Raw genomic sequence first — 25,528 nt, 5'->3', positions numbered from 1 at the left:
TGTAAGCAAGAGGTGATAAGAGTGTGGATAAGGCTTCTGATGGTGTGCTCATAAAGGAAGGGATGCATTTTGGTGATATTGCAGAAAAAGAAATGACAGGTTTTAGCAGTCTGTTGAATATATAAAAGGAAAGAGAATAGGAGTCAAAGATGACCCCAAAGTTATGAGGTGATGAGACAGGATGAGAGTGTTTTCCACAGAGATAGAGAATGGGGGAAGAGGAGACGTGGGTGTAGGGAGAAAGATAAGAAGCTCAGTGTTGGCCATGTTTAGTTTCAGATGGCAGTGAGACATCCGGGCAGCAATGTCAGACAGGCAGGCTGAGTCTTGGGCCTGGTTTCCTGCTGAAATTTCTAATGTGGAGAGGTACATTTGGGGTCATCAGCATAAAGGTGATACTGAAAACCATGGGAGGAGATTAGAGCACCAAGGGAAGAACTACAGATGGAGAAAAGAAGAGGCCCCAAGACAGAGCCCTGAGGTACACCAACTGAAAGTGGGATAGAAGTGGAGGATTCCTTCCTTTGCCACTACAGTGTTATTCTAACAGTCTAAAGACACTGTCCATATTATTTTATAAATATTATTTCATACTCACTTAGTAGCTCTGTAGCTGGAATGTTTGGAAAGAAGAGTTCATATATCCATGATGCTGTAAATAAAATAAATATATTTTCATTATGAACACGGAAGTGATGTCATAGGGACACTATGAATAAAGTGTGCTAAACAGTTAGGGCTTGAATGCTTGAATGCAGTTTGTGTAATTACATTTTCCACCTCTTTCATAGGAAGTGGCAAGTACACCATCCTAACTATGATTACACTTAACATGTATTAAGAGAGCCACTTATGTAAAGATGCCTGGAGCACGTGACTAAAAATCCAGATTCTAGACCTTCTTTACCAAGGGCTCGGGACACACCTAGCCAGTCAGATTTTCAGGATATCCCCAATGAATATACATGGGCTAGATTTGCATGTGTTGCCATTTGTTATATACAAATCTAGCCCATGCATATTCATTGGGGATGGTTCTAGGCCCATTAACTAACCTGTGGCTTTTCTGTTTTTTGTTGGAACCACTGGCAGAAGAACACAACACTCTGTGAAATGAAGTCATTTACCTAAGCTCTATGAATTAAAATTAAAATGACTCAGAAAATCATTAAAATCAGAGAAGCAACTCATGAGGCCTCTCTGCGAACAAGAACACAATCTCAAAATAAGTGTCATGTTACGTCAAATGAATATTCCCTTAAGCAGAGCATTCTGTGTGACAATGTCCAATACATTTCACCTGTAGACAATCAGAATAGAGGAAAATTGTAATGGAAAAATTTTCCCCCTAACACCCACTCCCAAATGAAAGAACCAGTGACCCTTCACCTGCTGGACTAGTAATTATTAATGAATCTGACTTCCAGAAACTTTTCTGGACCTCTTCAAACCAGTTCAATAGCATTATCTAGCAATAAGAGGGTGATTTTTATAATAATCCACTGAGTGGAAGAGGGCAAATAGGAACGTATTCAGGTGTAAATTTATACAGACAAGTAGGTGCCTATTTTCATTATAAAATACCAGAGCATAATTTATCTAACGTGCATCTCCACTGCAGGCGAGACATCTACACTAACCCTAGAGCTGGTATAGATGTCCACATACATGAATTACAGTATTATGTAATCTATGTCTTTGTGTGCTGCACCCATGCTTAACTCCACCCATTCACATGCCCACCATCAAAGTATGGGCCATCATTTTAACACAATTACATTTAAATGGGTCATAAGAGGGCACTAATATGTCTATGAATGGTTGTGTACTGTACTGCTCAAAGTGTGCCCACCCTTATGCCATTACCCACACTGCTCTTGAAAACTTGTCACAATTTGGCAATCACAGAAGATGATCTAAGTTTCTGTAGTATCTGCATCGTATTGCTAGCCTGCAACATTACTTTTCTGCAATAATCTTTGGCAGTTATCCATATTTTCCAAAAATAGCATTTGATGCTCACTTGATGAATCTGCTGTCTTTGGATGGAAAATGTTAAATATCCATGTTCCTAAAAATAAAGTAGAGATGTTAACAAATATATATGGTATCTTAAAACCATGGTGAAATGAATGATTGGAACATATAGCTTCAATTTTCTTCTGACATCTGTCATACTATTGATTTGCTAGTTCATGGAGGAACAACATACTATAGAGAACCTTACTAGGGATACATATTTGGTAATGTTATGCGATGCATATGGAAGAGGTTTGTGAATAGTTGCAGTACATATGGAAAGTTTTACTGAAGTTTGTGAACATGAACAGGTGGTTTAACCTCTAAACACAGGGCCAGACACACCCAGTAAGCACGGCAAGAGGACACTGACATTTGGGGACACAAAGGTTTCTGTAACTGCCCTTGCCTGTTACGCCAGCCCTCCTGGAATGCTAGAAGAGGCATTAGATCAGAGTCCTGGCTGATCCCCCACCCCTCCCTTGTTCTACTTCTGCCTCCAGGACAAGCACAAAGCACCCATGAGAAGTTTTTGGGAGCCTTCCAGGCTATATATTCACAGAGGGCCTGCTTGTCCCTTTCCCTTTGATGCGTTCTGTTTACATCAGAGGGGATAGAACCAGCTTGACCTTTGCACCTGGGCTCAGAACTCCCCGATTCTATGTAGGCCCGGAGGCATGGCAGCGGTATCAGAAGGGAAAGTGTTAAATTTAAGAAGAATGCTGCACTAGTGGCAGAGGGGGGAGGGGTGATCTTGCATGGGTGTGTGGGATGGGAGGGGAGGGGAGGGGAGAGAGAAGGTACAGTGCTCATTATTTAAGAATGCATTGAGTGGCACTCATCCCTGCCGTTAATATCATTGTTTATATCTTTACATAGTAACAAAAAAACGTAGCTACACACAGAGAGGATAAAAAGATTAGGTGGGCATTATGGGCTATATTTCCTATTGTTCTATGATTCCAATTTTTCACCTGGTTTTTAATCCATGAGATCTCCTTTTCTTACTGCATGCTAGAGAAGTGAAGAGAGAAGGGTCAATGCAAGACTGAGGTGGGAGTGTGAAAGAGAGGAGGTAATGGTTAATGAGTAGTTGGAAGAGTGAAGAAATGTGAAAGGTTGATGCTGGATGGGGAAAGGTGAGTGGGGTTGAAGCTGAACAGATATGTAGAAATAAAGAAGAGGAGAGGAGGGGAGAGAAAAGGGAGATGACAGTGCCAATTTATAGATTGTGGGGTGGGAGTGTCATACACCCTTGCACCTGCCTCGGCTATGCTCCCTGCGCTATCTGACCCTCACAATGCATTCTCCATCTGATTATGCAGACATCCCTTGTTATTACTGTCAGGTGAGGAGTATAAAGGCTAACTTCCTGAAGTAGATTACATGATTGGAGCTACTGATTCAGGCAGATTTTGACCTGGGCCATCCACAAAGCTGAAAAGAGAGTTTTATAATGGCCTCATACGAACTTGAGCCCAAGAAACTAATTCTATGGCTGTGGCCATTGATGCCACTACTGGTCTATAGTTTCACAATACAGGAGCTACCTTGATTCTACAATAGGATGGGAAAATTCCAAATTGTAACTCTTTCATATCACAACCAGAACCCACTGACTGGATGTGACTTAGTCCATTCCTCAACAAAAAGAGACAAAATCACCCACTATTTGATCTCTCAAAGAATGAACCCTAATTCCTTCATTGCGAGCAGCATGTGGAACCAGTAGGTTGAAGACCTTAGACTGCCCTTTTCCTTCTCCAAAAAAGGAAGAGGAATGCACTGAAAACTTGACCGCTGAATAAACCTAGAACACCCAGTCTGTATTTTCTGTTGTCCCTAAATCTTGCTCTGGAAGCTGGTTGATGTGTAAAACACTTTGGCTTGTCTCCAGGCAATCTTTGAAATGTGAGCTCCCAAAGCACTTGAATAACTTCTCAAGATCCATACGTAAGTTTACCTGTAAAGGGAAGTCAGCTAAGGTGAGTTTTGGAAGCTGTATCTGCTAAACAATTTCTAAGCCAAAACCGTACTCTTAGCAGAGTTTTGGTAAAGAGCACCTGCTATGAGCATCTTTAAATGCTTCATGCTGTGGGGCTGATCCATTTCTTACTAACAATAGAAATCTGGCTCATTGTCTTCTCAAACACTTAGGCATAAAGGGGTAAACTGGTACTAACGAGCATCTTTCCAAACTCTGTCCTGGGGTTCAACGGACACCATCAGGTCAGGAGAAACTCACAGATAAATGAAGGATGTCTCACCAAACACTTCAAGAGAACCACAGGGGCTGCCCTCTTGATCCATGATATCTAGAGACTCACTTAGACAAGAGGAGCAGTTCTCCAATACGCCATGCTGGCCCTGCAACAGGCACAGTATTTGGAGCCCTCAGCCTAGGCGGCCTCCATCAGAATGAATATGAAATTCACCCAGGTATCCAACTTGCAAAGAAAATCAAGCCCGGGAATGTGGCCTAATGTGGCTGGAACAGGTGAACTGCAGTGTCATGGAACTAGGCACGGAACTTCTCGGAATCAATATCTAAGTCCCATCAAGCTCCCTTGGGATCAAATGTAAATTAAAGGAAGACTCACCCCCTTATTCGTTTAGCATAATTAGCTGTTTTATAAGCTGCTCACAATGCTTCTTCAAATATAGAATGAGACTCCAATAAGTTATCCTCTAGCACCAAGTAAACATGTTTAATTTTTTTATTTCTATCTTTTATATGAGCTAATCCTAGAAATGTCTATCAGGACCCCCATGCTGCACTGGTTATCAGCTCTCCAGCTAGCCCAGGAGTCCACATCAAGCACCAGTCTAGGAGCTGCACAGCAAACACTCACAATCTGCTTTTGATAGAGAAATACTGAGGATCTGTATCTGTATGGTGCCCTAATAAAGTGGATCACAAAAGTCTTTGTTTTCAGTCTCCATCTGCTGGTCCGGTAAGGACAAGGAAAGATATGTTTGTGTTCATTTAGGCATCTTCAGTGTAGAAAAGGCACAAAACATTACAGGGGATGCAAGACAAGCCAGGGAAGTGGTGGGAGAGTACTAGGAGATGCCTTGCCTTCCCACTGTTTATATAAACACCTATTCTTCCTTTTTTATATCAGGGATGTTTATGGGTTAAACCCTAAATTCATAAGCCCTATTTATTTGAAGAATTTCAATTAGGAAGCATTCTACCATCTCTTTCAGTGTAACAACTGGGTGATTTCCAAAAGCATACAGTACAGGAATAACATCTACTTCTGGTTCAGCATTGTATAAGATAATTATATTTACATTTTTGTTCCCTTTTTCTTCTACTTTAAACTTGTATGACTGATCTTGGTCTACCTCTTCATTGATGTTACTTTCTACACTTTTAAAAGGTTAATATTGTAAAGTGCTCTGACCTGTTCATCAGACAGAACGGTACAGAAAATCCTTAATACACAAACAAGCTAAATATCCTTCTATTATGCAGCTTCCCACTATTAGTTGTGTACATCAACCAGCAGGTGGAGATAGAGTATAGAAAACAGAGCTGAGACATATCACAGTCTACTTCCTCAATATCTTCTATCTCCACCAGGTGGATGGACACAATTTTCAGCCTCTGGTTCTGAGTGCTTTGCTCCTGGTTCAGTTTGTCCTTAGTTGAGCTTTGCGGGTGGCTTGATTCTGTAGAGTCATATGTCTACGGGGAATCTTCTGCTGAACAACTCTAGCAAAATATCCATGCAAGGCAAAGAGCCACACTTCAAGCAGATCATTCCCCAATATGAGTTATCCAGCTCAATCAGATCAGAATGATCAAGTTCCAAGGTCAATATTGCTATAGCAGGGGACAAAGACATTAATTGCATGTGTCCACTTTACCTTTATCCACGTCAGGAGGAGGCACTGGAAATTGTATTTCTGGAAAGAAAATGGATAAATTACTGAAGAACATGTGTGATATTTTAATTCTAAAAAATGGAGATTCTGGTTTGAACTAAATTTATATACTGCAGCTTTCTTTATTGCATTATCCTACATTTGCCTCCGTACTAATAGCTGCTTTTGATGCAGTGCACCATAATATCATACTAATATGATTAGCAGAAACAGGTATTAGTGGCATGATATTTACTTGGTTCAGATCCCATCTATCAGACAGGCAACATTCCATACCATTCAGCTGCACCTCATCACCCGCATGGGTGATGTCGTATGGAGTACCTAAAGGATTGATACTGTCATCAATTATGTTTAATATCTACCTCAAACCCAGCTGATTCGATCTATAGATTTCCAGTGATAACTCTATGCAGATGATGTGCAGCTATCATGCCCATTGAACCAGATTTACCTACAGCCCTGAATATACTGAGTACCAGTTTAACAGCAATTTAAGAATGGGCTAACACAACAAACTTTACCTGAACCCAATTAAAATTGAGTTCTTGTGGATCTTTAACATTTTATTCCTATGGGCCCTGCTGCAGATAACTTGAGCTAAGCTTTAGTAAAAGACCCCTGTAAGTGGTTACATACCTGATGTCCCGTCCCGGGCTCTTACCTGGCGGCCCGCAGTAGGGGGCGAGGACCAACGGAGGCCGCGGGATCCGGGGCGGCGAGGACGAGCTGCCGACGGGGCCGGCGCTGCCGCGGCCCGCTCCGAGGCCGGCGATCCGCTGGAGCAAGCGCCGGCCTCGGAGAAGGAGATACGCCGGCCAAGATGGCGGCGCCAGCGTCGTCGTCCTCCTCGCTGGAGCGGACCAGCGAGCCAGCCCCGCCTACTCGCGCCGGATTGGCGCATCGACAAGGAGACCCCGCCCGCCGGGCAGGCTGGCCAATCCAGGCCTCCTTTGCCTGCCTGGGCCAGGGGGATTGGCTCCAGCTGCTGGAAGGGGAAGGACGGGCGGGGGATTTAAACCACGAAACGGAAGGAGTCCAGTGCTTCCGTTTCGTTCGTCAGAAGCCCACACAGTGGATCGGAGACTGTGTCTTCTTCAGCTAGCCGTCCTTGCTAGCCACCTTTAGAGACCATGTCTTCTTCAGCTAGCCGTCCTTGCTAGCCACCTTCAGAGACTGTGTCTTCTTCAGCTAGCAGTCCTTGCTAGCCACCTTCAGAGACTGTGTCTTCTTCAGCTAGCCGTCCTTGCTAGCCACCTTCAGAGACTGTGTCTTCTTCAGCTAGCCGTCCTTGCCCGCCACCTTCGAAGTCCGTGTCTTCTTCAGCTAGCCGTCCTTGCTAGCCACCTTCGGAGTCTGTGTCCTCTCCAAGCTAGCCGCCCTTGCTAGCCACCTTCGGAGTCCGCGTCCTCTTCGAGCTAGCTGCCCTTGCTAGCCACCTCCAGAGACTGCGTTCCTCTCCCAGCTAGCCCTCCCTGCTAGCTCCTTGCAGAGACTGTGTCCTTTCCTGTGCTAGCCGTCCTTGCTAGCTGCCCTCTAGAGACTGAGTTGCTGACTACCAGCCAAGCCGACCATCACCAGCAGTCCTGCTGACCGCCTGCAGCTGAGGGCTCAACCCTCGGTGAACGGCGGTCGCCGCGGGTGAAGATTCGGGGTGCACGGCGGTCCTCGGAGGTCTTACCAGGCCTCCGGGAATCTAAGGGCTCACCAACAACCACCACAGGACAGGAAACGGAAGCCATGAGCTCGCCTACGCAGCCCGATCTACGGGACCTGGCTAAGGTACTTCAGCAGCAGCAGGAGCAGCTGAACGCCCTGTTGGGGGCGCTCCAAAACGTATGCTCTCAACTTTCTACGCTTCAGGTACAGAACCAGGCCGCTGCGGTCCAGGGGGCCGCAGCGGCTCCCCGTTCGGGAGGGTTCCGCACGGGACCTCGGTTCCCTGAGCCGGCACGATAAAATGGGGCCCCCGGAGGTTGCCGGGGGTTCCTCAATCAGTGCAACTTGGCCTTCCGGATGCAACCGGAGACCTTTGCTTCGGATCAAAGTAAAGTGGGATATATCATGGACCTTTGTGAAGGGAAGGCCCTGGCCTGGGTGGCCCCACTTAACGAGCAACAGGACCCCATCTTGGATGACTATAGTGAATTTCAGCGCCGGTTCCGTATGGTGTTCGACCTTCCTGGGAGACCATCTTCCGTGGCATCGGAACTGCTGCGAATTCATCAGGGTGAGGGAACGGTGGCCGATTATGCCATTCGTTTCCGGACTTTAGCCACGGAGCTCCGTTGGAACCCGGAGTCCTTAATGGCTATCTTTACGGAAGGCTTACAAGAACGAATCAAGGACGAGTTGGCCGGGCGAGAGGTCCCAGGCCAACTGGACGCTCTGATTTCGCTCTGTATCCGCGTAGATACCCGGTTCCAGGAGCGAGCAAGAGCCCAGGCGGAATGGCAGAAGTGGGCACGGGGAACGTCCCGGACTACTAAGGGGCCGTCTCCTCGCCTTGGGAACCGGGACTCCAAGGAGAATGGGGAGGAGCCGATGGTGATGGGCCGTCAACGACTGGCCTCGTCCGACAGGAAAAAACGCTTGTGGGACGGACTGTGCCTCTATTGTGGTGTGGCCGGACATTTTATTCGAGCCTGCCCCTCCCGGGCGGGAAACGTCTCCCCCAAGGCACCTTGAGGGGAGGGGTCTTGGGGCATGCCGCTCCCCTACCAGATTCCTTGATCACACTGCCAGTAATTCTACGGTGGCACGAGACCGCTATCCAGACCCGGGCCCTGGTGGACTCTGGATCGGGGGGCAACTTCATCGGGTATGAACTGCTACAACAGATGGGCTGGCCCACGCTCCCGCGGCGTCCGGCGCTGCAAATCACCTCCATCCAGGGAACTACATTACCGCAGCCGGTCACGGAGATCACCTCCTTTTTGACCTTGCAGGTGGGGGAGGATCACCGGGAGGAAATCCAATTCCTAGTACTATCCCGGACCATTCATCCAGTGGTTCTGGGATTGCCCTGGCTACGGAGTCATAGCCCTGTTATTGACTGGACCAAGGGAGGTATCCAAGCTTGGGGTAGTTCCTGTCGAGAGAACTGTTGTAAGGGCCGGACCGACAGCTGCCCCACATTTACTAGTATGCTCGGGGGGGCGCGGATGGAGTTGGGCTCCCTGCCCATGGACTATAGGGACTTTGCAGATGTGTTTTGTCCAGTGGAGGCGGAAGTTCTACCGCCTCATCGGTCGTTTGACTGTGCCATTAACTTGATGGCAGATACCATGCCACCGCGGGGCCGACTGTATACCCTGTCCCGAGGGGAGTCCAAGGCTATGCAGGAGTATATCCGGGAGAATCTGCGAAGAGGCTTCATCCGGCCCTCTACGTCCCCGGCCGGGGCCGGGTTCTTTTTTGTTACTAAGAAGGATGGCTCCTTGAGGCCCTGTATCGATTATCGGGGGTTAAATGCCATCACGGTAAAGGATCGCTTTCCTCTACCGCTCATTCCCGAACTCTTTGACAGGCTGCAAGGAGCCCAGATGTTTACCAAGTTGGACTTACGGGGGGCCTACAACTTAGTGCGGATCCGGCGAGGGGACGAATGGAAGACGGCCTTTAACACCCACGAGGGACATTTCGAGTATCGGGTGATGCCATTTGGCCTATGTAATGCCCCTGCGGTGTTTCAGCGACTTATTAATTATGTGCTCGAGGATTTGCTGAACTCCACGGTAATTGTGTATCTGGACAACATCTTGGTGTTTTCCCAAAACCCCGCGGAACATGTGGGTCATGTTCGCGCAGTGCTGCAGTGGTTACGACAATACCGCCTGTTTGCTAAACTCAGCAAGTGCGCTTTTCATCAGAAGTCGTTACCATTTTTGGGACACATTCTGTTACCCGGGGGGCTACAGATGGAACCGGACAAACTCCGGGCAATTCGAGAATGGCCACAACTGCTGGGATTGAAAGCACTGCAACGTTTTTTAGGATTCGCGAACTACTATCGTCAGTTTATTCCCCAGTATTCACAACTGACGGCGCCGTTGACAGCGCTCACTAGAAAGAACGCGAGGGTCCGGGACTGGCCGCCCGAGGCGCAGGTGGCTTTTCGCCAGGTAAAGGAGGCATTCAACTCAGCGTCCATTTTACTAGCCCCGGATCCAGACAAACCCTTTATAGTGGAAGTGGATGCGTCTGCGTTGGGAGCCGGGGTGGTCCTCTCGCAGGTGAATTCTAAGGGCCGGCGCCAGCTGTGCTCTTTCTTCTCTCGTAGATTCTCCCCGGCGGAATGTAATTACACAGTAGGGGACAGAGAGCTCTTAGCTTTGAAATTAGCCCTGCAGGAATGGAGACATCTGCTGGAGGGAGCGGAACATCGATTCACAGTAATCACTGACCACAAGAATCTACTGTATCTACAAGAGGCTCAATGGCTCAATCCCCGACAAGCCCGGTGGTCATTGTTTTTTGCCAGATTTCATTTTCAATTAGTTTTTCGGGCGGCTGCTCAAAATACCCCTGTGGACTCCCTCTCCAGAGCATTTGAGGTTCCAGAGGAGACTAAGGAGACCCATGCCATGTTGGATCCGGCATGCCTCAGCGCGGCCGTGGGGGAGGTGGCTCCTACTAGAGAACTAGTGCCGGCCGCTGAACGAGCGAAGGTAATGCAATGGGGGCATTCGTCCAGATGGGTGGGACATTTTGGGTATCAGAAGACTCTGCGTCTCATTACCAGGCAGTATCAATGGCCTCAGATGAGGCGGGACATTCTTCAATTTGTCACCACCTGCCCTGTGTGCGCCCGGACCAAACCGGTGATCGGGGCCCCCATGGGGAAGCTACAACCACTGCCCGTACCGACGGGACCCTGGACAGAGCTTTCCATGGATTTTATCACCGACCTCCCCAGTTCCCGGGGACATACGGTGATTTGGGTGGTAATTGACCGTTTTTCCCGAATGGCCCATTTCGTTCCCTTGCCAGGACTTCCTTCGGCGGTCGCATTAGCTCAACTCTTCATTCAACACATTTTTCGACTTCATGGGCTGCCTCTTCGGATTATTAGTGACCGAGGCCCCCAATTCACCTCGCGTTTCTGGAGGGCCTTGTGTACTGCATTGGGGGTGAAGACCCATTTCTCATCAGCATACCATCCCCAAACCAATGGCATGGTCGAGAGGACGAACCAAATGTTAAAAGGGTTCCTACGAGCATTCGTCAACAAGCGCCAAGATAACTGGGTCTCCCTACTCCATTGGGCCGAGTTTGCATATAATCACAGTGTCCACTCGGCCTCGGGAGACTCTCCATTCTTCTTGGTGTATGGACGACATCCTCGACTTCCAGCACCTTTCCCGTCTGGATCTCCGACCCCCAGGGTTAATGAAACTCTGGCAGATCTGCAAAGAGTCTGGGAAACGGCAAGAGAACAACTGCAGAAGGCAGCCACCAAATGCAAGACCTTTGCAGATCGGCATCGGAAAACCGCTCCCGTCTTGCAACCAGGGCAGAAGGTATGGTTAAGCACGAAATACCTCCGGCTTCGGGTGCCCTCCCGTAGATTGGGACCTCGGTACATTGGACCCTTTGCAATCCAATCCCGAATTGGAGCTGTGACATATCGATTGCGGCTACCGAGTACTCTGCGGGTGCATAACGCTTTCCATATTTCCTTATTGAAGAGTTTTCGAGGGTCTCGATGGCATCCTCAACGGCAGGAAACCGAAGATCTAGACGCAGATCCCGATCCAGAGTTTGAAGTGGATGAGGTCCTGGATGCAAAAAGACAGCGAGGAAAGCTATATTACTTATTGTCCTGGAAAAATTTTGGCCCCGAAGACAACTCCTGGGAACCCGCTGCGAATGTACATGCTCCAGAATTGGTCAAAGCCTTCCACGCCCGGTATCCTTCCAAACCCGGGCCCAGGGAGAAGGGGGCATCCGGGGAGGATACTGTCCCGTCCCGGGCTCTTACCTGGCGGCCCGCAGTAGGGGGCGAGGACCAACGGAGGCCGCGGGATCCGGGGCGGCGAGGACGAGCCGCCGACGGGGCCGGCGCTGCCACGGGCCGCTCTGAGGCCGGCGATCCGCTGGAGCAAGCGCCGGCCTCGGAGAAGGAGATACGCCGGCCAAGATGGCGGCGCCGGCGTCGTTGTCCTCCTCGCTGGAGCGGACCAGCGAGCCAGCCCCGCCTACTCGCGCCGGATTGGTGCATCGACAAGGAGACCCCGCCCGCCGGGCAGGCTGGCCAATCCAGGCCTCCTTTGCCTGCCTGGGCCAGGGGGATTGGCTCCAGCTGCTGGAAGGGGAAGGACGGGCGGGGGATTTAAACCACGAAACGGAAGGAGTCCAGTGCTTCCGTTTCGTTCGTCAGAAGCCCACACAGTGGATCGGAGACTGTGTCTTCTTCAGCTAGCCGTCCTTGCTAGCCACCTTCAGAGACTGTGTCTTCTTCAGCTAGCCGTCCTTGCTAGCCACCTTCAGAGACTGTGTCTTCTTCAGCTAGCCGTCCTTGCTAGCCACCTTCAGAGACTGTGTCTTCTTCAGCTAGCCGTCCTTGCTAGCCACCTTCAGAGACTGTGTTTTCTTCAGCTAGCCGTCCTTGCTAGCCACCTTCAGAGACTGTGTCTTCTTCAGCTAGCCGTCCTTGCTAGCCACCTTCAGAGACTGTGTCTTCTTCAGCTAGCCGTCCTTGCTAGCCACCTTCAGAGACTGGGTCTTCTTCAGCTAGCCGTCCTTGCTAGCCACCTTCAGAGACTGTGTCTTCTTCAGCTAGCCGTCCTTGCCCGCCACCTTCGAAGTCCGTGTCTTCTTCAGCTAGCCGTCCTTGCTAGCCACCTTCGGAGTCTGTGTCCTCTCCAAGCTAGCCGCCCTTGCTAGCCACCTTCGGAGTCCGCGTCCTCTTCAAGCTAGCCACCCTTGCTAGCCACCTCCAGAGACTGCGTTCCACTCCCAGTTAGCCCTCCCTGCTAGCCCCTTGCAGAGACTGTGTCCTTTCCTGCGCTAGCCGTCCCTGCTAGCTGCCCTCTAGAGACTGAGTTGCTGACTACCAGCCAAGCCGACCGTCACCCCGCGGTTCCAGCAGTCCTGCTGACCGCCTGCAGCTGAGGGCTCAACCCTCGGTGAACGGCGGTCGCAGCGGGTGAAGATTCGGGGTGCGCGGCGGTCCTCGGAGGTCTTACCAGGCCTCCGGGAACCTAAGGGCTCACCAACAACCACCATAGGACACCTGACATCAAAATCTTTTCTGGAAGTTACAACCTCACTCTTAAATGCAAGTCAGAAACTTGAGAGTACAGCTAGACTCAACACCTATGCTGATCCTCCAAATCCAAGCAATCTTGAGGAGCTGCTTTCATTATTGTCGACAATGTCTGTACAGTACCTCTCTACGTACACTGAGAAGGCACATCTTGTAACAAAGGTTCAAACTATGATAACATCAAGACTAGATTACTGAAATGCACTCTATATTGGTCTAACTATAAAAGGTCTGCATCAGCTCAAATTGATTCAGAGAACTGTAGCAAGACTGATAGAAGGTTGGAAGCAATGCGATCATATCTCACCATTTAACAAAAGCATCACTGGCTAACTTTGCAATAAAGGGCTAAATTTAAAACTCTGTCTGATCATCAAGGACTTTAAAGGAAATGGGCCAGAATACTTGCAGAACAGGATCTCCATCTATACGCTCCAAGATTGCTAAGGTCCTCCCAAGGAGTATTCCGAATGACAGCTTCTCTAAAGTCCATCATGCAATGTAGCACCTGCCAAAAAACCTGCACAGGAGTAGCCCTCACACTTTGGAATTTACTCCCTGAAAGGCTTCATTCAGTGCATGACAATCTCTACTTCAGGAAGTAGGTGAAAGCTTGTCTCTTCTCCCAAAACTTTAAAGGAAGAAGCACCTAATTAGCTAGTCACACAAACACACAAGGGCTAAAACTGGCTGCAGATACTGAAACAGGACTTGCTTTTGCTACATTAACTGAGATTATATTCTTCCACATTTTCACTCCGGTTATTCTCTCTTATTTGTCTGCATACTGTGCCCCCATTTATACCCAATGCTTTCTATTTAGAACTTGTATTGTGTACTGTGTTGACATTGCAAGTAGCGTAATATGCCTTAATATGTACTGTTATTTCAATATTTTTCTGCAGAAATTGCATATTGCCTATGTCCAGATTTTTCTTCCTTACACCAGCAAGAGTGAATTTCTTCAGAAAGACAGTAATTAAATCCAGCAACTGGCATTGAATTTCTGGGTTTCTTTTGGCTGCTAAAAAGTTAACCAGCTTTTTAGCAGTGAAGATAGGCCTGCTATTTAAGCAGCCTATTTGACTCCCTCAACATAGCCTTTTAGGCATTGAATATTCACAACTAACCGGCTACGTTGCAATATGTAGTCTGTTAGTGGCTAGCCACTAACCAGGATATTCAGCAGTAGGTAGCCAATATCTCCTGCTGAATATCCACAGTTAGGCACTTAAATGCTATTTAATCGACCAGGAGCTGTTAGTTTTGAATATTGGGACCCCTGTTTCCACTTACTTACTGCTATGTCAAGTCATTCCAATAAAAAGCAATAACCCATATGCTTTCCTTTGCATGGGACCAAGGGAGTTTACTGAAATAATAGCTAAAAAATTAATTTTATATATTTATTTATCCAATTGTTGACATACTACCAACATAACATACATGTTAAAGAAAAACAAATCAGGCTCACCAGAGTAAATTGTGCTGAAAGGCCAGAAACCTTTCATGAAAGTATGAACCATTATCTGAGTAGCAGAGTGTGTCTGGTCAGCATGATATTCACATCTTTGAAGAGAATGTACTAGCGCAAAGAAATATGTAAAATACCTGGAGATATCTAAAACTGTCCATATGTTATTATTTTGTATAATTTTACATGTTTTTACCCTTTGCTAAGGGGTTCCATAATACAGCCAGTATCCATCATACATTATTTTGCCTATTTCATTGCATGTGACAATTTATTTAAACATATAAACAGGAATCCAATAAAATTTATATGGAAATATGATGTTTGATTTTAACAAAATATTTCTAAAAAGCAAGGAAAAGACCTCAAAACGCCCGACCGCTTACTTTCAGTTTTTGGCGGCTTTAACTGGGCGCGTGGTGTTCATCACTGGTTATAAAAACCTTTCTTGGAAAGAATTGTTTGAACTTTTAATTTATTTTCAAATTTATTTCCAAAAAGATTTTAGCAATTGTGCTCTTCTTTACAAAAAGGTTTTTTTTTTTAGATATATTAACAATATCAATGCTATCTTCAAAATTTATTTAGTTCATAAAAACCTTCACTGATTCTCATGAGGTGCTATAAAGCAGCTTTACAAAAATAAAGTCGAGCACTTATCTGTCGCCTTTGGTGAATGTCTTCCTAAAGTCGGCTAATAAATCCAAATAAATAAATAAATTGCTTGTGTCTAGCTTCCATAGCTCTAGACACACGCAGAAATACTTAACAATTTTCCTCCAAAAAACAGCCATCCAAAGAAGCAGAATTCATGTCTTGTGTTAAAAAGCCAGTTTTATCATATTTAAAACTAGTCAAAAGAAGTATAAAAACCCTAATATAAGATTTAAAAAGCATATTAAAAATCATGATAACCACAATATACCAAAGTGCAACACACAAAATACTACTTTGATAAGTTTTTTTTATTTTAATTTTAATTTTTTTTTTACTGTTCACAATTTATGTTTGTTTTCTATCTCTTTCTAAGTTAGCTGGCTTGATGGGCTTTTAGCTCAGTAATTTATACACATTGATTGCATTGATAAAATTTATGATCAGATGGAAATATGTTGATTCATTTTGCTAATTCTCATTTGCACAAAGTGACTTTATTTTTATGTATTCTTGTTCATATGATCGGCACTAATTAAATAAGCCATTCTCATTATTCACACTCACTGTTTGCATGGTTTTGACACTTGACCAATTTATGGGCCCTGTTTACTAACCTGCGCTAGTGTTTTTAATGAGTGCTAAACATACTAATATTATAGGTCCTACATGGTTAGCATACCTGCACTAAAAACGCTTAGCGGGCCCTTAGCACATCTTAGTAAACAGGGCTCCAAGGGGATCTTTTACAAAGTGTTGGTAAGCCTAACGTTGCCTTACCAAATGCTAAGTCGGAACTACCGCCAGACCTACGTGACTGCCGGTGGTAGTTCTGCCCCAAGTGTGCGCCATTGAACTGAGACTTGGACTAACTGAAGGAGAATTTCCCCTACAGAATGGTTGATGAAGCCTAGATGAAGCTAATCTGCATAATGGTAGAGCATGAACACTACATAATTTGCACATCATATGATGCCTGGTAGCCTAGTATGTTTATTCATATGAAAAGAGGTGTTAGGACTGGATGACTGGTGGTGGTGATGGTGGGGGTGGTATATGAAAAAGTAATCCTAAGCATAAAGAGGTCCCCTATCCCTGACACTCAGAGTACTAGTTGCTTTTGAAGGGAACCACCTCTGAGCTATTTCTTAAGAGACAAAGCTCTGGTTGGTACTGGAGGAGACTGAGTCTTAGGTCATTACTCAGGAATAGAGATTGCTAGTCAACTATTATTAGGTGACCATTCCAGGGCAGATACTGTTGTTGGACCCCAAGACCTTGTGATACTCTACAAGACTGGGAGCAACTGAGTCCTGGTTAACTTATGTATCTGTGCTTGTAAGTTAATATTAGCTAATAATTTTTTGATAATTTACACAGCAATTAGTTTGCCCTTTCAACTTTGCTCTATAATCATTATTTCTACTATTCACATAGATAATTTTCTAGAAGATTAATAACATAACTACAATTGCTTTCCTATTATAATACAGAGGGTATATTGCCTCCATGTCTCCAAAGCTAAAAAAAAGAAAGAGGGGTATTGAATAAACACAGTAGCTTATAACTATGCTTCAATGCCAGACTTTGACCAGGGGATATGTCAGGACACTGCTAAGGAATCATTCAACCCGTAGAGCTCCTAGGCTTTCATCAGAGAGTCACAAGTAAATGTTTTCACTGACCCCAAAATGCCTATCAATCTATTCTCCAGGGCTCTCCAGGCTTTGGGACTCCTCCTTTGTACCTAATAAGCCAGGTGAATTCTCCTGCTCTAAAATCTTCTGAATACTGAGCACAGATTACCTATAGTAGAATGTGTCCTTCTCACTGTAATAGCTTTCCAGAGAGCGGTAATGGATGTTCAAAGAAGTGTCTGCTATCTAACTCTACTGGAGATGAAAAAATCTTTGTAATCTGTCTACTCCTGGTTGTCCTACTCTTCATTTATGATATAAGATTTAAGGTTTAACAAGTTTTAATATACTATCATTCCTGCAAACATAACAGGGAAGTGTACAATCTAAAGATAGAAAGGACACAAGACTACAAACATAAGACATTGAACTTCTAGTAGTAGAAAACAATGGCATCAAGAAGTGGTATGGCCAGGTAACTCAGTGTAGCCTCAAATGTTACCTTTGGGCTGTATCTGATTATGACTAATACTTTCTCTGATCTCATAGCTCAATATAAAGCGCTGAAGTTCCTAAGTTGAAAAAAAAAACCAAAAAAAAAACCCAGTGGCCTCAAGAGGTTCTTGGTCAAGTACACAGTCATCGTTCATTTGTATATTTATTTATTTGATTGCATTTGTATCCCACATTTTCCCACCTATTTGCAGGCTCATTTCCATGCTGTGCATAAAATAAAATTAATTTGTCACCTGGCAGCTTTACAGGTGGGGTGGGTTCAGGTACTGAAAAAAAAATGGATGATTTAGTTTGAGTTAAAGATATCTTGTAAATGTGTGATGCAATTTAGTTCATAGATATTTTGAAAAATTATAGAATCATCATATTGAATCAAGTTTAGCTCAGGCCCTGCTCTCTCTGTAAAATGTTCTCAAGGTGAGGTCTTCCCACCTTTCTTTTCCCCAAACTCCCCCTTCTCTAAGAGACTCTAAAACTCAAGACATTGAACTTCTTGTGGTAGAAAACAATGGCATCAAGTAGTGGTATGGACAGGTAACCCTGGGTAGTCTCGGATGGATCAAATTCAATATTGTGCATAAATAAGATTGAATACTTACCCGGACCCTCAATCTTTGGTATGGGCACTGAAAACAAAATGAATGGTTTAAAAACAGTGTAGGATTATGGGTACCGCAAGGTTTATATTTCATTAGAGGAAAAACTAAGTTAAGAATTGGTGCACAATATTGCTATATGCTGTACTTTCATCCCTCTACTGAGTAGCTGGACTGCGTAAGAGTCATGACTGGGCTTGCAAGTTAGTCACTGGTGTACCACGATCCAGTACTGGGTCACAACTACAAGTTCACAAAACTCTGGATTAGTGTGACTTAAATGTAGTTAGCACTTTCATGACAACTGAAGGGAGATCTGATTTGATATTAGCTTTGAGAGACAGAGAGAGAGAGAGAGAAAGAGTTTGGTAAGAAGAAATGAACAATCAACAAAAGAAAAGTAAAATACTTTGAAATGACTGAATACAGAATACTAGGAAATGTGCTTACATGAATGGAAATCAAGTCTACCAAATGAAGTAAGGAATGTAATAGGCCATTGTGCTGCAGGGGATGTGGCTTATATAGACTTGTATGACTCTGCTCTACACAGGAGCATAGAAGGGCATTTTCGAAAGAGCATCCAAGTTAAAATAACATCCACCTCACAGCCAGTTTCAAGCAGGAAAAACATTGGGGTTTCTTGTTAGAAAATAGGTGAGAATCTCCAAAATGAATAGCCATTTTCTCATATAAAACATCCAAACTATCAATGCCAAAAACACAGGGACAAAGATGTCTGGCAGCATTTTTAGAAAAATGTCCACACAAGTCCCTACAGAGCAGAGGGACAGTGGACTTTAACAAATGGCACCCAGGTATGAATTAAAGTCCAAACAAAAAAAACAGCACCACGGGCCTTTAAAAATGGAACACAGTTCTTTAATGAATGAGCCTTGACAAAAAGACCCGACACGGGCCGTGTTTCGGTGACTAGCACCTGCGTCAGGGGTCACAGTGATGACGTGGAAAACTTGGGGAATAACTCGAATATATTCCTCTACAATATATTATTCCTTACCCCACGTCTCATGTAGTAAAAGCTACAAAGCACCAAGGCACTTTCACTTTCTGTATCAAAATGGATGAAAAGCTGTGCTCTCAAAAGGCTCTGCTTTTAATACCTTTTGAGAGCACAGCTTTTCATCCATTTTGATACAGAAAGTGAAAGTGCCTTGGTGCTTTGTAGCTTTTACTACATGAGACGTGGGGTAAGGAATAATATATTGTAGAGGAATATATTCGAGTTATTCCCCAAGTTTTCCACGTCATCACTGTGACCCCTGACGCAGGTGCTAGTCACCGAAACACGGCCCGTGTCGGGTCTTTTTGTCAAGGCTCATTCATTAAAGAACTGTGTTTCATTTTTAAAGGCCCGTGGTGCTGTTTTTTTTTTTTTTTGTTTGGACTTTAGTTTGTACTTTGTTCCCTCTCTTTTGTTACACCCAGGTGAATCCCACCTTAACTTCTTGATTGTGTATTGTGAGGCCTCCAGGCACAGAAATGTAACCCTGGTACAACAGGTGACAATCTGGAAGACAAGCTAATCTTGGTGGAGCAGGGACCTGGACAGGATTCACTAAAAATCAAAGTCTGGTTGATTAGGGTGCAGGATGGGACCGGATGAATCCTGCTAGGCTGGAGTGTTATTCTCCCTCTCCCACTCCAGATAGACAGCATCCAATAAAAGTCCACACAGTCAGAGGGTATTTTTCAAATTTGTAGTGGAACAAAGTTAATAAATGTACAGTTTTAACTACATACACTCCTCCACCAACGCCAATCAAGTTTCACAGTCGTATAATGAATTATACATATCAAACCAGTCATTCCCAGTACCAGGCAGGGCCGGCATTACGGGGTTGCAAACAGGGCAATTGCCGTGGGTCCCCATACCATAGGGGGCCCCAAAACCTGCCTCAAGCTAAAGGAGGCATAGGCTGAAAGCCAGCTTTTGGGCCTCCACCCTGGTTTCTGCCCTGGGCCCCTGAATGTCTAACACCAGACCTGGGTAGCTGACAGATAAATAAGTCCAAGTTCTTCTGCGCCCCCTTTTTCTTTACCAAATTTGACTCACTAGGGCTATCACTTGTTGGTAGCCCTGCTGCACTCTCACATCCTCAGATCCTGAAGTAAGGCACCACTTCCCCTCACTCCCGTCCCTCCAGGAGGATGATACTTTTACTCTCCCTCCACGAAGTGTCACACTCCAACAACATGGTTCCTTCCGGTCTGTATAGACCCTTTGCTCTGTAGCAGGGGATTCTCCCACACCTTTACAAAAATAGCTTAGGATTATCCTCCCCCCCCCCAGATTATCTGGGTCCCAGCGGAGGACAAGAACCACTCCCTTGGCGATCTCTTCCTCCCCAGCAGGCCATATTAAAAACTTGGGAAATCTCCCATTCCCCTTAGCAATAACTGCATTTCCAAGACGGGTTACAGAAAAAACCCTACTCTAGCTAACTGTATACCACTATACTATCCTTAAAGCATGTAGGTGTCTCCTATTTCTAGGTACAGTAGGTATTTTGTTATATTTGGAGAGCTGACACGCTTCACCACAAAAGACCTACTCAAAGAGGTATATTTTCAAAGTACTTAAACTTACAAAGTTCCATAGTATCTGCAGTGGGATTTGGACCTGGGTTCCCTTGTTTAAAGTCCACTGGACTTACCACTAGGCAACTCCTAGGAGCTGCTTGCTGTTATCTTGTCTATGCCCATAATACCTGAAGCTACCTGGAATCCCCTGTCAGTTTCACTTCTTAAAGTGGTAGGAGGGGGGATAGCATCAAATAGGGGATTAAGGGGGGGGGGGGGGGGTCATACACGTTTTGTTACTTGGACATGATTGAAATAGGTCTAAATACAAGAGTCTTTTTGACTTGGCGGTTTCTTCCTCTTCCATTATTGCTTAAAGACATTCTAATTTTGGGCTCACCCTAGGCATGTTTCAGGTCTGATTCCATCATACCTCCTTGTCATATAAACAAATTGCAGTGAAAGATGTCCCATTTTTGCTTTCCTAAAACAGGCATTTGAATATTTTCAGCAGATGAATGTTTTTCTGGCTATTTTGATGTGTCCATCTGCTTTGAAAATGAGCACATTAATAAATAAAGTGGTTAATATGGGACCAGGACAGGACGGAATACTGGTAAGTAAATTAGGTACTAGTTAGACAATGGGTCTTACTGAGTGATAGCATTAGTGGGTTCCATTGTGGTAAAGGAAAACTAAGCAACCTAGAACAGCTTCTTTTCAATAGCAACAGGACAAAATACTCACAATTTAGTGTTTCAGACAGTGCCCAGGGAAACAGCTTTATGTGGCTTTCCTTAACTGAAGAGAGAAAAAGAAAACATTAAAGACACATGGCATTCACATTGCAAAATATATAAATGAAAAATATAGAGTACACATTCATTGTTGTACTTATCTACTGTATATTATATATGTGACAAGTAAAACAAAAAGTTTTTCTAAGAAACGGTGACATTTCAGAATAGACAACTCGGGCACATGCCAAATTCTGAAGATGCCCAAAAATGGGGACCCCACTCACTCATTACTTTCTTGCATCTAAGGAGCAAACCCTCTACTGTGATGCTCCACTCCTTTGCTGCCATGTTTCAAGTCCTCTACCTATGGGCAGCATAATAGTACATTTAGCCTTGCTGTTGCACTCTTGAAGTTGCTCCTTTGGGCATAGAAATTATCTTAAATATGTGAGAAATGATATCATAAACACACACACACACAAACACGTTTGTGATTGAACCGTGTAAAGCATCGTTTCTGACATCAAAGCCAGTATGAAATAGTCATATCCTGCCTTTTATGTGAGACCTTCATTGCATGACTTGTTGCTTCTACAAATTACAGACATTTAGGTGCTAATAAAGGTACTTACATCCCATACAAAGGCCACGAGATGCATAGCCGAAGGTCAGGAGTCCAAATGGAACTGTGGGATGGTATAAAGTATGGAAACGGTACCCACTGTCAAATTTAAGTATTCCATAAGAATAGTCTGTTCCTGAAACAGGTGTCCACTGGATGCTGTTGAGTGGTTTCCCATCCAACCTTAATTCAAAGATTGCTGAAGTCTTTGCGGTTATAGATACAAAATTGTACTCAAATGATTTCTGCCCATAGATGATATAGGAGGTGCAGAAGCTCCCAGTATCAGGAATATCCAATAGGAAGGGGTCAAATTGCTTTCCATTCACAACCCCTCCGGTATAGTGCTCCACAACTTGAATTTCAGCATTGCCATTAAGATAGAGGGCACTTGGGCCTGATAGTTCAAACTTCAAAACTTCTCCAGGTACCAAATCCTTACTTCCTTGTTTACCCCCAAATGTAAAATCCAGCCTAGTCTTCTGGCTAGAAATTACCATTACTACAGCATCATTTGGCAACGAGGGTAATGGTGTGATGCAGAAAGTGGTGCCCCAGTTGGAGACAGGCTGGAGCTGTTTATACATATGGTTACACGGAGTATTTTTGCTGGAACAGCTGTGGCCGTACAATACAGCCACGGGCTTTTCAGACATAATGCTGGTGCCAGACAAGTCATCCTTGCTTTGTACCTGGAGAACTTCAAATGGCTGTAGAGTACGAGTCACCTTGCTCCCTGCAGGATAATTTGTATTCTGCAATGTCACTGCACCTCGAAGAAGCATTTCAACTGTGGTGGGATAATCATAAGTTATAACTGAGAACCCTTTCGTATATGGTGTTTCCTCTCCACTTGGAGTGGCTATATAGTACTCATTGCCTAAATAATGTATGGGATATACTAAAGCCCTATCAGCAGATTGATCTTTAGAGTTTACTGAGAATACACTGATTGGTTTATCAGATTGAACAATAACAGAGGCTCCGAAAAGTCCTGGTCCACCGTACACAATGCCTACTGATATGGGTATGGCCACCATATCCCAGGTACCTATGATGATCTCCGTCTTAAAATAAGAGTCGTTGATCCAGGCGGTGACACGAGTATCTTGGGTGGGAGAAGTGACTAACAGCTGATAATCCCCTGGAACATTAGGGTCCGAATTTGACATAAAGGCCGTGATGAACTCCATTCCCAAAGGTCCATCTGTAAATATATATCAGGCATAGTTAGAATACAGAAAAACAGCAAGTTTAATTTAACAGTTCAAATAATTCACTCTTTTTTCACTCAGTTCGAGAAGACAGAAAATTCTGCTGTACAGAGTAAAATGTGTAAAATTCTGATTTCATCCCAACTATAAATTATTCAGCACGGAAGAGTTTTGTGCCTCACATGTGGTTTGTCTCCTTATTCTTTCAGACAAGATATTATAATTCTCAGACACTGAATATCCGAGTCCTCAGCTGTGCCTGGAAATTATCCGAGTATCACCGATATTCAGTGCCATACCCGGATAACTAACTGGACATGGTAATGAGAACATTTTATTCGGTCCTATCTGCCCACTTAGTTATCCATTAATAGCATTAAATATCTGTTACCCTCCTGTTCTATTTTTTTGTCTTTTTTGATCTGCTTTTTTTCTTTTGATTTGCCATTTCTGTGGCAGATCTTTGCCTTTTGTTTGTTTCTGTCTAATTTCCGAGTCTGCCTTGACTTTGCCCTGCAGCGCCATGGCACTAACCAGAGAGTGCCAAGGTGATCAAAGCTGATATTCAGTTGCACTCTCTGAAAAAGTGGCACTGGATATCTACTCCTCATATGGGCAGTAGAGCTAAACTGGGCAGGAGGGGCTGAATATTTACCCCTATAATATCAATCCAGTCTACCCATATAGCTTATCCACAACTATACTGCCAATGCTACTAAAACAGAGGCATCAGAGTTCTGGAAAACTTGGCAAAACAACTCAGAGTATAGAAAATGTAAAGCAGGAAACTAGTTTTACCCAAGTGCTTCCATATTTGAATACTGTGTTTATCCTGTAGCCTTATACTTTTGCTTTTTATGTCATCATATCATACAGATTAAGAAACACTAGCATTGTGCATGTTTATCATTTTGAGGCATTTGAAATCCCTATGAGAAACCCCCGCTTATAAGCTACCCAAATCCATCATTCAGAGTTTTCATTTCTGATGTCATATTGTTAGGTTTATTTATTTATTGGATTTTGTTTACACCTTTTTCAGTAGTAGCTCAAGGTGAGTTACATTTAGGTACATTGGATATTTCTCTGTCCCAGGAGGGCTCACAATTTAAGCTTGTACCTGAGGCAATGGAGGGTTAAGTGACTTGCCCAAGATCACAAGGAGCAGCAGTGGGATTTGAACCAGCCACCTCTGGATTTCAAGACCAGTGCTCTAACCACTAGGCCACTCCTCCACTCCATAGGTTGCATTCCATAGCCACTCTGATGCCTGTCAACAGTTCAAATATGTATAAAGCTGCATGTAGGTGACTCACCTTATTTGTCAGTATTATTGATATGCTGACTATATGATTTCATTGAAAGGAACATAACCCATCCATTGGCATTCTCCTTTACCCTTTTCCATCAATGCATTTAACTCACACTGTTCTCCGTCTTCTCTGTGTATGCCCATACCCAGCCCTTCGCAGCCCTTGATACTCACTTTCTCTCTCTGGGTCACAAGCTCAAGTGACAATAGTGACTATGGGGAATACTAAACAAAAATGTGTGCTTCCCTGTACTTTGTTTTATTATCTTTTCATCCCTTCTCTATCCCTCCCTCCAGCGCTGAGTTGTCTCTCTCATTCGCTGTGTCCTTCAGTTTCCATCCAGTCAGCGCCACTGAGAGGGTGAGAGGGGCAAAATTCCCCAGGGTCCGGTATCCAAAGGGGTCCTGCACGGCGCTGCTTTTGCTCAGATGGTTTCTCCTGCTCCTGTGTACCACAGTGCCAGGTTAACGCATTATCGCATTTAACTCTGTTTTGCTGGCAACAGGTCCATCTTCCTGCTGTGTCCCACCTTCTGTGCGGTCTTTCCTGTTTTGACACGGCAGGAAGAAAACCTGTGAAGCAGTAGAGTGGGGCAGGAGGAGACAAGTAAGCAGGCCCGTGGGGGGCGCGTGCAGGCCAGAGGGGGTGCTATGGCCAGGAAACGGCGAGTGGGGGGTGTTTGCCAAGGGTCTGGCTTTGTCTCTCGACAACCCTGCATCTGGTCTCTACTTTGGGATGTTAGACTTACCAGAAACAAATTGAGCTGGAAGATTTGGTTTTGCTTCTCTATATATCCATGATTCTGAAAATAATTAGATACGATACCATAAATGCATATGTCACATGTCCAAGCTTCACTCTGTGACCCGGGAATATTTATTTCCTGGCCCCAACTCTAAAACAAAGTATCTATTTATAAACATGGATAGAATCCTTTTAGGTTAAATAATAATCCAGATGAATAGTAAATGATGTTGGGTTAGCTACTGATAAGGAAGTGATAGGGAAGAAATCATAGGCTGCATATATATGATG

This window comes from Microcaecilia unicolor, chromosome 8, assembly GCF_901765095.1.
Source record: "Microcaecilia unicolor chromosome 8, aMicUni1.1, whole genome shotgun sequence".
NCBI lineage: Eukaryota > Metazoa > Chordata > Amphibia > Gymnophiona > Siphonopidae > Microcaecilia > Microcaecilia unicolor.
Note: the sequence above shows the minus strand (reverse complement) of the source record.